We start from the raw sequence: 11739 nt of genomic DNA on the forward strand, positions 1-11739 counted from the left end.
ACCTGAGGAAACTCAACGTGTTCGGTCCTCTGAAGCAGTCTCACTTCAGGTAATAAAGTCTCAACTCTGCAGAAGTTGAGGAGACACACCACAAGGCACAATGGTCCACTTGTGATAAAAAAATAAGCATTACAAAACAATATGGGGGAAAAATTCAGTTGGTTTGCGCCTCCCGTTAGCGCCTTAAGAGGGCGCTAATGGGGCGCAAAGCAACTAGCGCCCGTGTGCGGCGATGTTTGCGGCGCTCGCGAAATTAACGACATTTTGCGGCAGTGCTAAACACTATCGCCATGATCTCCTGCGCTGGCAGATCGTGACATCAGTCGAGTGTGCAACGCCCAGGTAGCGCCCCGGACCGGATATTGAGTGGCGCCCCCTGCCTTACCGCCTGCTGCTAGCAACGACAGGTTGAGGGGAGCGTTTTGCAGTCAGGAAGGGACTGGGGGAGTGCTATTTAAAGGTGACCGCTTCCTGCCTTTTTTTTGTTGGTGACATTTTTGCACCACGCATTCTGAGAGAGAGAAAGAGAGAGAGAGAGACTTCTGAAGAGATTCAATGCTGTGTGAAGGAGTTTTGGGTTGTAAGGTTTACAAAATTTCTACATTTCCCCGAACTGTTATTAATAAACGGGACCCCGCGTGGACATTTTAAATCAAAAAGGGTTACCCAAGATGGCGTCCGTTCCTCGTGGCAGAAAGCCTGTGGGATTTTAAAATGGACTCTGCAACGCAGACAGCTTGTGGATCGAAACCCAAGCTGCAGGTTTCTGTGAAGAGAGACTTTGTATTTTGGAACCAGACTGGACTCTAAATTATGCATTAGACTGAATTGGAGACAAATCTAAATTCAGTTTAGGCCTATAGTTAAGGCCATCAAGCAGTCCACATATATTATCGGAAACAGATTAACAGAGCCATCGAGGCTGGACAGGCCCATCAAGGAACTTTCATGACAATACAAGTCAATTATCGGGCCGGTAGATGCGATTACCGGCCATCTAAAAACAGTTAGTATGGATTGCTGCCATTATTTAAAATAGCCCACCAAACTTAAGACAAAGAACTAACCTGATTTGGCGCGCAGATAAGGGTTTTCGAGAAGGGTATAATTGGAAGCCCCCGGGTAGCAATCGGTGTGCTGTGCTGTCCTGGTGCTGCTGCTCTCTCTGCTCTTCGGCCCCTCGCCCTCGTGGCTGCCGCTCTTTCCCCATCCCACGCTTACCCCCTGGCCTTTGCCCGTGCCTTTCCCCACTCCATCTGGAATCGCCCCGGCACCGGGTCGGGCGGACACGGACAATTCAGGCCAGGTGAGGCGGGACGCGACGAGGGGAGGAGGGAAGACCACCGGAGGGAAGGCCACCCGAGGAAGACCGGCTGAAGAAGACCAACTGAGGAGACGAACTGAGGGGAGGCTTCAAATTATCGGGCCTTCAGCCTCGCCCGACCTTCGAATATCTGCACACCAACTCAATCTGTCGGCTGGCGATGAAGAATCATCCCTGCAAGGTAAAGTACCCAAACAGAGACTTTAACTTTGGGGTACTCGAACCTGGACAACGCCCTTGCAGTGCTCAGGGGCCACATGATGACGGCAGGCTCCAGAGAGCACCAAGAGCGAACCCCGAACCCAACCGCTGTTTTGAGTCCAACAAACCTTTTGATTGGTGAGCATGAAGTTCTGACCCCTCATAGTTTAACCTAGTTAGGTATAGGGGTGGCATAAAGATAAGGGGATTGTTAAGATAGTTGTTTTCCCTCGATGTGCCGTGTGTTCCCCATTCCCTGTATAAGTATAGTTATTCTTCTTTTGTATTTTTGCCTGTAGAAGTGTACACTAGTAATTTTCCATAAGGTTGTATCAGTTTTTCCTCTTCAATAAAATCTTGGTTTGTTTACATCCAACCACCTGTCTACCCGAGTTTTCTGTATCGCTGCCTGTACCTAAGTCCAGTGTCTAGAACCCAGGGGCGTGGGAGCAATTCGAACTGCTCGCAAAACAGTCAGAGGCATAACTGACTGGGCGTATGCACCAAACAACCACCACACGCCACCCCCTACAGGGTACTGAGCAGCACTTTGCAGGTTCATTTTGATTTGCGCTTCCTTATATCGATTTAGAAGAGACTGTGGGGGCTGCACCCTGAGCTCTTTCCCTGGGCCTCTCCATTGTTCTTTCCAGCAGATTTGATGTACAGGTCTCTCCAGGCCGAGATTCAAGGCTGCAATGAGCAGGATGTGGATGGAGAGCAAGATCGACCCTCCCCTTTAAGAACTGGCCGGCGCCAGTGTGTCTGTGTTCCATTGCTAACTGACATCACATGAGCTTCGCCAGCGCTCTGAGGTAGCGCCTTGCTTCTCGACCTTTGTGCCTTAAGACAGATGTGAAGCGCCTGATTTAGCGCTCCAATCACCTCCAGGGGCGATAAAAGCCAAGTTTGCAGTCGGAGGCGATAATTAGCGCCAGGCACTAATCTTTGCGCCCAGCCGATAATTGCGCCCCAAATGGGGCGATACTGAATTTCTCCCCCTATATATCCTAAAAGATCATTTAAGTCCATTCCCCATGACGAAGAGAGATAGCAAGGCATTGATAAGTTTGACAGGGTCGATGCAGGGAAAATGCTTCCTTTGGTTGGGGAGCCTAGAATAGGGGTCACTGTCTCAAAATAAGGGGTCAGCCATTTAGGACTGAGATGAGGAGAAATAGTCTAAAAATTAGAGCCAGAACTTTCAGGAGTGAAGTTAGGAAACACTTCTGCACACAAAGGGTGGTAGAAGTTTGGAACTCTCTTCTGCAAATGGCAACTGATGCTAGATCAATTGTTAATTTTAAATCTGAGATTGATAGATTTTTGTTAACCATAGGTATTAAGGGACATGGGCCAAAGGCGGGCAGATGGAGTTAGGTCGCAGATCAGCCATGATCTCATTGAATGGCGGAACAGGCTCGAGGGGCTGAATGGTCTCCTCCTGTTCCTATGGTTAAATTTAGGGATTTGACAACAGGGTAGATTTTAACGTTCAATATCAGGCGAAAAACTATTGGTAGAATAACAGTCACGCATTGCATATCCTGCCAGATTTTCCTTTCCATTGGCCAGTCTTCTACCGCCAGTTTTCCAAAGTGAAAATCACCTTGTGCATTTAAAATTAAAAAAACCCCACAGATATAGAATGCAGCCGCTGGTCTTTGGAGAAATTGCTTACTTGATCCTGATGTTGAAAGAAGAAAAAAGAGACTTGCATTTCGATAGCGCCTTTCACGACCTCAGGACGTCCCAAAGCGTTTTACAGCCAATGAAATACTTTTTGAAGTGTAGTCACTGTTGTAATGTAGGAAACGTGGCAGCCAATTTGCGCACAGCAAGCTCCCACAAACATAATCTGTTTTTAATGATGTTGACTGAGGGATAAATGTTGGCCTGGACACTGGATGGCGGAGATGTGGATCCAATATCGGCATTGGCACAGATGTCCAAGATGATGCTCCTACACCTCACCCACACACCTACAGAATAGAATCTTGCCCTGTTAATTAAAATGTGCAAACGTTTAGCAGATGTGCAGGCGAGCATTGACAATGGAAAGCAGGACACGGGAAAGTCAATAATGAGTCATTTCTCTATGGTTCACTCTCTCTCTCTCTCTCCCGTTGCTACTTATCGAGGGATGTTGAGAAACAAAATAGCCACGTTTCTAAAAAAAATGTAGCAGCAACTTGAAAAATGGCTCTGAAAAATATTGCTGACTGTTTGACTCCTACATTTGGTACAGTTGTAGAGTGAATGGGGAGCGGAGTGGCGGGGGGGCGGTGGTGGGTTCAGTGTCATAAAAGCTGGGCACAATTGTGACTTTTACTCACATTAGTAGAGTGTACACAGAGTTTACAGCACAGAAACAGACCATTCGGCCCAACAGGTCCGTGCCGGTGTCTATGCTCCACACGAGCCTCCTCCCACCCCTCCTCGTCTCATCCCATCAACAGACCCTTCTATTCCTTTCTCCCTCATGTACTTATCTAGTTTGCTCTTAAAGGCATCTGTGCTATTCGCCTCATCTACTCCCTGTGGTAGCGAGTTTCACATTCTCACCACTCTCTGGGTGAAGAGATATAGCTTGTGTCATCCCGACATGCCAAATCCTCTTCTTAACTCCTGGTATTAGTAATCTGTCAAACATCTCGGCGAAATTAGTAAGCTGGGTGCAGTTATGCCGTGGGCACAACTGATGAGACTGCATCAAGGGGACAATTTTCCAATAGTTTGCTCTTGAGGAAAGGTTGAGCAGGTTGGGTCTATACTAATTGGAGTTTAGAAGAATGAGAGGGGATCTTATTGAAACATATAAGATTCTGAGGGGGATTGACAGGGTAGATGCAGGGAGGATGTTTCCCCTCGTGGGGGAATCCAGAACGAGGGGGCATAGTTTCAGAATAAGGGGTCGCCCTTTTAAAACAGAGATGAGGAGAAATTTCTTCACACAGAGGGTCGTGAATCTTTGGAATTCTCTACCCCAGAGAGCTGTGGAGGTTCAGTCATTGGGTATATTCAAGGCGGAGATAGACAGATTTTTGAAAAACAGGGGAGTTGAGGGTTATGGGGAGCGGGCAGGGAAATGGAGTTGAGGCCAAGATCAGATCAGCCATGATCATATTGAACGGCGGAACAGGCTCGAAGGGCCGAATGGCCGACTCCTGCTCCTATTTTTCTATGTTTCTATGTTTCTATGACTCTTATGTAGGAATGATTTATTATTGTAACATTAATGTTATTTCCAGCATCTCAGCTGATGCCCTTAACAAAATGGCGGGTAACACCGGTGCCACATAAATGCCAGGGAAAGGCCATCTGGTGTGGTGGGTGCTGACTCACTGCATTGCCTTCAAGAGGGACCTGGACTGGTTCTTGACTGGGGCAGAGATCGCATCATATAGCAGGGAAGTGGCCTTATAGATAACGCTTGGTCCGCGTGATCTCCTGGCCGGGTTTTGATCGCCTGAGAGGGTCGGAGAGGAATTATCCGAGTATTTTTTCCCCCTTATTGGCCCTGGATTTTTTGTCTCTCCCAGTAAATTACATGGCTGGGGGAGGGGTGGGTGTGGGCGATAGAGGGGAGGAGGAGTGGGAAGTCTTTATTTATGATGCTGCAGCCATCAGGCAGTGTTGGGCAGGCTTGCCGGACTAGCTAGTCTTTTCCTACCAGTCAATTTAGCATGTTCGAAGATGACCTTTATTGGCACCATCATCCCCGAGTCCACCGCCATTGACATCTTGGAGGCCACCATTGATCAGAAGCTGAATTGGACCAGCCAGGGCAACAAGAGCACGGTAGAGGCTGGGCACTCTATGACAAGTGGCTCACCACCTGACCCCCTTAAAGCCTTTTCACCATCTGCAATGCTCAAGTCAGGAGTGGACGGGCAAAGCCAAGGCAATGCGCAAGAAGCTTACCACCACCCAGGACAGAACAGTTTGTTTAATCCCATGCCCCTGGACGCAATATCCATCCCCTCCACCGCTGGAGATTGCGGCTGCAGTGTGTACATCGTACAGCTCACCAATGCTACTTGAACAGCATCTTCCTCCCCTGCAATCTTTACCAATGAGAAGGTCAAACAATAGCAATGTCATGGGAACATTATCATCTCCAAGTTCCCATCAACTCACACACCTTCCAGTTCATTCATCATTGCTGGCTCATAATTCTGGAATTTCCTGACCCAACACCATCGAGAGAGCACCATGACCACAAGGACTGTAGCAGTTCGAGAAGATGGCCCACCATCACTATCCCAGGGCAATTAAGGGATGGGCAATAAATGAGGCATCCCCCACATCCTGAGAATAAATGACAAAAAAACCCCAAAGCAGCCATCCAGGGGAGATCAAGCTTATCCTGCACCTGTGATCAGTTAAAGGACGGTACCTCAATCTCCACTTGCTAGCCCAGGTGAGGGAGTCTAGGACAAGGGGATATAACCTTACAATCAGAGCCAGGGCAGTCAGGAGAGAAGTTGGGAAGCACCTCTTCACGTAAAGGCTGGAACTCTCTCTCTCAAAAAGCAATAGATGCGAGCTCAATTAATAACTTTAAATCTGAGGTTGATAGATTTTTGCTAGACAAGGGTTTAAAAGGATATGGAGTCGAGGCAGGTGGATGGAGTCAAGACACAGATCCGCCATGATCTCATTGAATGGCGGAACAGGCTCGAGGGGCTGAATGGCCTACACCCGTTCCTATGCAATCAACAAAACCTATGTGTTGGGGTAAAAGTGAAGTCTTCCCTTCTCTCAAGCGGACCCCCTGAGATAAGGGGTCTGTGATGAAATATGGCATTCATCAGACGCTGTAGCTAACTGTATATATTGTATTGCCTGCTCCGGTGTTTGTACCTTGTCTTGTGTATAGGGCACCGCCCCCTTTGTGTGTCGGCTCCGCCCATACCTGGCCCTACTTAAGACAAGTCCAGGCTTGTCCTGCAGTAGAACAGCAGCACGCCAGGTGAAGCTAGGTGCAGCCACCGGCATCTTTTCTTTGCTAATAAAAGCCTTGCTTTATTCTGCTAACTTCGAGTCTTGGAGTTATTGAGGCACGTCAGGGTCGACACTTGCCCTGTAGCAACCACAAATTCACCAAACAGACACCTTGGATAAGTTTCACAATCTTTATTCAAGCATGTGCATGGGGAAAATCTCAGTCTCATCCCAGAGGAAGGATTCTTCCACCGAGTACCAAATACGTACAGCAATTATACCCTAACTTGAGGCATGCACCCCTCGTGCACCCTCCTTCTACAATCATTGATTGGTCAACAGAATAGACGAAGGGCTGTGTCCATTCGATGCCCCTTATCAGGGAGGTTGCTGAATGGTTCACAAAAACCCATCTTTACAGCATTCACGGGCTAATTTATCTGTTCCTGCTCTGGACAGGAGTGCTTACCTCATCCCATCTGTATGTCCTGCCTTATCTTAAGCAAGGACAAAAGACCAGTTTATTCGTTTTACAGTTCCTGTCTTATCAGGGTCCTACATTCCTAAACAAGGATAGGAGGCAAGCTTATTTTCCACTAATTTTAATTCTAAGAAGTTATAGTTACTTCTAACTTTTAATTCTAAGAAGTCATTTTTGTCCCCTTACACTACGTGACATCTCTAAATCCTGAGTGGTCGATCTTTTCCCAATCCCTAGCATGACTTCATCAATGGACAGCATCTGGTTTGAAGTAAAGACAGAATTCATAGTTGATGGTCATTTCATTGCGTGACATGACCTTTAAACAACTGGGGGGGGGTGCGGGGGGGTGGTGTTGAGTAACACAGACTTTAAAACCACTTTTCCGTGAATTGAATTGCAACGAGTGCCAAAGTAAATAACTTAGGATGAGGAAAACTACACACTGCACTGTGCACGTTAAATAATGAGAGATAACATGTATTGCTTCAAATTACACGGCACAGAACCCATTTACTGCATCAGTTACAAAAGCCCAAGCATTTTCTATATCCACACACTAGCCTCACAGGCTTTTCTTGTTGAATTTGAATTGTGTGTTCTCCATTTCTGGGCAGCTTTACTCAACATATTGCTTAATAGAAACAAGGAAACATAGAAGGTAGGAGCAGGAGTAGGCCATTCAGCCCCTCGAGCCTGCTCCGCCATTCAATGAGATCATGGCTGATCATCCAAATTCAGTACCCTGTCCCTGCCTTCTCCCCATATCCCTTGATCCCTTTAGCCTTAAGAAATATATCCAACTCCTTCTTGAATATATTTAATGAATTGGCCTCCACTGCCTTCTGTGGTAGAGAATTCCACAGGTTCACCACTCTCTGGGTGAAGAAATTCCTCCTCATCTCAGTCCTAAATGGCCTACCCCTTATCCTTAGACTGTGTCCCCTGGTTCTGGACTCCCCGACCATTGGGAACATCCTTCCTGCATCTAGTCTGTCTAGTCCTGTTAGTATTTTATAAGTTGCAATGAGATCCCCTCTCATTCTTCTAAACTCCAGCGAGTACAAGCCCAATCGACCCAATCTCTCCTCATACGTCATTCCTGCCATCCCAGGTATCAGCCTGGTTAATCTTCGCTGCACTCCCTCCATGGCAAGAACATCCTTCCTCAGATAGGGTGACCAAATATAGGCAGTATGTTGAATGATAGTTGGTATTAAGGGCGCGCCTTATTGCGTGTTTGTGGTTTTAGGCTTCGCAATCAGTTTTGTTTGCACAATAAAGGATATTCAGTTGCAGGTCACTGAATATGGAATTTATCCAATGCGTGAGGATGATCAAATTACTCTCAGAGCCTACAGGGACAGTTGAGTTGTCACTGGTGGAATACATTTCAAACTCCGTATCCTGCCATTCCACATTCTGATTGCACACACGTCGTGTGAACATTTATCGTGGAAGAAAATGCCACATTTACCGTGGCCCGGCCTTTTGCGAACCTGGTGAGATTTGGATTATCTCCCATGTCTTTCCGTGAAGCAGCTTTCATCTCTGTGAGGTGGTGGTTAAAAAAAGCCAATTGCGCAGCTTTTCCTGAAACGGTATAGCCAGCATCTTACGGCAAAATTCACGCTGATCTCCCAGTCGGCGAGTTAAGCCAGAATTTCCCAGAATCTCATTGGCACACACCTCAATTAAAGTTAAAAATAATCAGCATTAAAAAAGAAAGACTTGCATTTCTCCAGCGCCTTTCACAACCTCAGGACGTCCCAAAGCGCTTTTTAGCCAATGAAGTACTTTTTGAAGTTGTAATGTAGGAAACACGGCAGCCAATTTGCGCACAGCAAGCTCCCACAAACAGCAAAGTGATAATGACCAGATCATCTATTTTAAGTGATGTTGAGGGATAAATATTGGCCCAGGACACCGGGGAAAAATCCCCAGCTCTTCTCCAAATAGTGCATCCACCTGAGAGGGCAGACGGGGTCTCGGTTTAACGTCTCATCTGAAAGACGGCACCTCCAACAGCATAGCACTCCCTCAACACTGCACTGGGAGTGTCAGCCTGGATTTTGTGCTCATGTCTCTGGATTGGGACTGGGCGTAAAACAGTCAATCAGGACTTGAGGAAAGCGCCGAACTGACACCATCTTCTTTCTTTAAGGTGCTCTTTCTTGCAAATTAGACACAGCAGATGCAATCGCGGAAATGTTTCAATTTTTGAAATGCAAGTCATTCCGCTGCCACAAAGGTGCTTTCTAATTCACATTTTAGGTCTCAGTGAGGAGAAATCAAAAATCACCATAAAACGCCAGAATTGTGACTGTTGTGGCTAAAGCTTTAGGCTTAAATTGAGAGCCCGTTCAGAACTGGCGCGAAGTAACTCAGTTCTTGCGAGCCACAATAATTGCACGCGGAGTGGGGGAGTTTACGAATGAAGCTTTGAAAGAAAGAAAGACTTGCATTTCTACAGCGGCTTTCACGACCGCCGGACGTCTCAAAGCGCTTTACTGCCAATGAAGTACAATGAAATACAAATGCAGATTGGGTGACTGTTTTGCGGAACACCTCCGTTCAGTCCGTAAGGGTGACCCTGAGCTTCCGGTCGCCTGTCACTTTAATTCTCCGCTCCACTCCCACTCTGACCTCTCTGTCCTCGGCCTATTACACTGTTCCAATGAAGCTCAACGTAAGCTCGAGGAACAACACCTCATCTTTCGATTAGGCACTTTACAGCCCTCTGGACTCAACATTGAGTTCAACAATTTCAGACTATAACCTCTGCCCCTATTTTTTCAGGCGGCAGCTGTTGATGATTCTGCCATCCCCATTAATCTCTCCTGCCTTCCACCCTATCACAGACCGTCCCTCTTTGTTTTTTCCCCCCCTTCCCCCCCGCCCTTTCATTACCTCTGCACCTGCTTAATAGCTGTTACATCTCTAACTTTTTCCAGTTCTGACGAAGGGTCATCGACCTGAAACGTTAACTCTGTTTCTCTCCCCACGGATGCTGCCTGGCCTGCTGAGTGTTTCCAGCATTTTCTGTTGCTATTTCAGATTTCCAGCATCCGCAGTATTTTGCTATTGTGTTTGGAGTATAGTCACTGAAGGAATGTAGGAAACGCGGCAGCCAATTTGTGCCCAGCAAGCTCCCTCAAACAGCAATACGCTAATGACCAGATAATCTGTGTTTTGTTACGTTGATCGAGGGATAAATATTGGCCTGGACACCTGGCTTTGTTTCCAAAGAGAGCTTGAATTTACCACTGATCAAATGGCATCTCCAAATTTGGGACAGAAATCATGATTTGGCTGTTACATGCTAAAGTTACAGGCCTAGAAATTGGGTTTTGGCGCAGCGACGGCTTTAGCGCCGGAAGTTAGTGCCGGAGCTAAGTCGCGCTGGGCGGGCCAAAAATTCACTAGTTCTGCGCCCAAACGGCTGCCGGCGCTGCTGAAAGCTGTTTGCGCCTGAAAACTGGCGCTACGCGCTGAATTGCGGCGCTATTCCGGCGCTGCGGCGCCCGCTGCGGTGCGGCAGGTTCGGGAAGTGCAGGCCTCCTCCTTCCCTTAAGGAGGAGCTGCCTGCACCCGGCCGCGGCCCATGAAAATCATTGTAAAAATGAGCCCGGCACCTCGGACAAGTGCCGGGCTTGCATCTGTCCCGGGGGGGGGGGGGGGGGGAGAAGTCCGGGGAGGGAGCTGCGGCCAGGCGGCCGGCGGGAAAGCGGCCGGCCGCCGTGGGTCCTTTAATGCGCCGGCGCAAAGTCCAGTAAGGCACCTCTGCCAGAACGTTGCTTGCGGCTGCCACGGGCGAGGCGGCCGCAAGTCAATTTCGGAGTTCGGGCGGGTTACCATGGCAACCGGGATGCTGCGCACACCGATGACGTCATCGGTGCCGGCGCAGCGCTAACGGCCTAACGCCGATTTAGGGACCCACTCAATTTCCAAACTGGCCATAACTCCGGCGCTAGGCCCTCTAGCGCCTCAAAAGCGGCGCTAAGCCTACCGAATTTCTAGGCCACAGTCTCTACAATTTATGAATAAATTTGCTAAGTCTGAAATACCACAATATGCAGTAGAATAATTTCATAGAATCGTACAGCACTGAAGGAGGCCATTCAGCCCATCGTGCCTGTGCCGGCTTTTTGAAGGAGCTCTCCAATTAGTCCCACTCCCCCCTGCTCTTTCCCCAGAGCCCTGCAAATTTTTCCCCTTCAAGGATTGCCTCTTAAGACAGTGAAGAATGAAGTGCTTTTGCTGCATAATAAGGTACTCCAAGAATATAATAAATTGATAAATAGTCACACATGCAAATTGTCATGAATCTTATCATGACTCATGAAGTAACACTGGGCGGCCAGCTGGTGGCACTGTCCAAGGAGTATAAATACTCGGGCGTGGGCCCAGCTTGCTCAGGATGTTTCTGTAACCAGGAACTAGTGATGTAACTAGAATCTCATGGTTGTGAAACAGTTGATTAAAGCCTTGTTTTATACTCAAACAAGTGCTCAGTAGTCTTTTTTCATCACAAATGACTGAACATGCCTTATAAAGAAAGAAAGACTTGCATTTCTATAGCGCCTTTCATGACCACCGGACATCTCAATTCGCTTTACAGCTAATGAAGTACTTTTGAAGTGGAGTCACTGTTGTAATGTGGGAAACGCGGCAGCCAATTTGTGCACAGCAAGCTCCCATGAACAGCAATGTGATAATGATCAGATAATCTGTTTTTGTTTGTTATGTTGGTTGAGGGATAAATATTGGCCAGGACACCAGGGAT

The sequence above is a fragment of the Somniosus microcephalus genome, chromosome 10 (genome assembly GCF_052327205.1).
Source record: "Somniosus microcephalus isolate GS21.2 chromosome 10, FLI_Smic_1.0, whole genome shotgun sequence".
Taxonomy (NCBI): Eukaryota; Metazoa; Chordata; class Chondrichthyes; order Squaliformes; family Somniosidae; genus Somniosus; species Somniosus microcephalus.